Here is a 1,169-nt window from a genome sequence, read left to right on the forward strand (position 1 = left end):
AACCCAAGAACAGCTGAAGATCAGCGGTACAATAATGTACACGGGCAGACCAGGTGAGTGATTGAGAGAACGTTTGGCCTCCTGAAGAGCCGATTCCGGTGCCTCGATAAGACAGGCGGATCCCTCCCATATGCACCGGACAAGGTCTGTAAGATCTTCATTGTGTGCTGCATGCTGCACAACATGGCAGTTGAGATGGATCCTGAGGAGCAGGAACATCCACCTGTTGAGGATCAAGGACTTGGCCACGATGCAAGTGATGAGGAGGAGGATGATGATATCCGGAGTCAGCTCATACGCAACTTCTTCTCATAATTGTGAGTCACTGGGTATGAGTGAGCAAGCATGTAGCATTTAGTGGCATGTGTTGCAATGTGTGTGTCCAGTTGACTGTATGCAAAGTGACTTTGATGTGTGTTCTGATGTGTCACTCGAGTGCTGATGTCAGGCCACACAGTAATGCATAATGACTTTCTTTGAAATTTGCATGTGTTCTACATTGTTCATGTTTCGTAACTGCCCATGTCTATTGCAAAGATTTTTACTGGTGACCTCTTGTGTGTCTGTCATTCCCAGGTTGCTGTGCCTGTTGTCTGCTTGTGTCATCTTTGTCCTCCTACTATTCCTCATGATGATTGCAACGTGAGCTGAATCAGCGTTCCATGCATGGACATGTGTAAATGTCAGATCGGGTAAGAGATCCAAACCGGCTTTTTGGAGTTGGTATGCTTTGGGAATGTGTGGAAACTGTTTCTGTGCATGTTGTGGTACCATGCATACATGTCTCATCACCATGGATCAAATTACATGTAAAACCACTCCCATGATATGACAATCACCCTTTGTGACAGTCATCTGTATTGGAGTGTGGACTGGTGAAGGCATCAATGTGTGTGAACCTTGCCCCTGACACATTGCAGATGCCACAGGTTGACATTGTGTGGGACTTCACAACAACAGGCTCTATGGGGAATTGCAGCCTCTCTGTGTGCAGCAGGATGTGTTTGGCTCATCCACTTAATCTTGTGTGCCAGTACAATTGGATTTCCAACATCCATGTTGTGAAGGTGGGTGCCAGCGTATGTCCCACATGTTCTGTCAACTGTCCTGTGAGTCTGTTCGTATGGATGCATTGCCCTTTGTGCCAGTATGTCATGTCACTGTCACGT

Source organism: Lissotriton vulgaris, unplaced genomic scaffold (assembly GCF_964263255.1).
Source record: "Lissotriton vulgaris unplaced genomic scaffold, aLisVul1.2 SCAFFOLD_2820, whole genome shotgun sequence".
In the NCBI taxonomy this organism is placed as follows: domain Eukaryota; kingdom Metazoa; phylum Chordata; class Amphibia; order Caudata; family Salamandridae; genus Lissotriton; species Lissotriton vulgaris.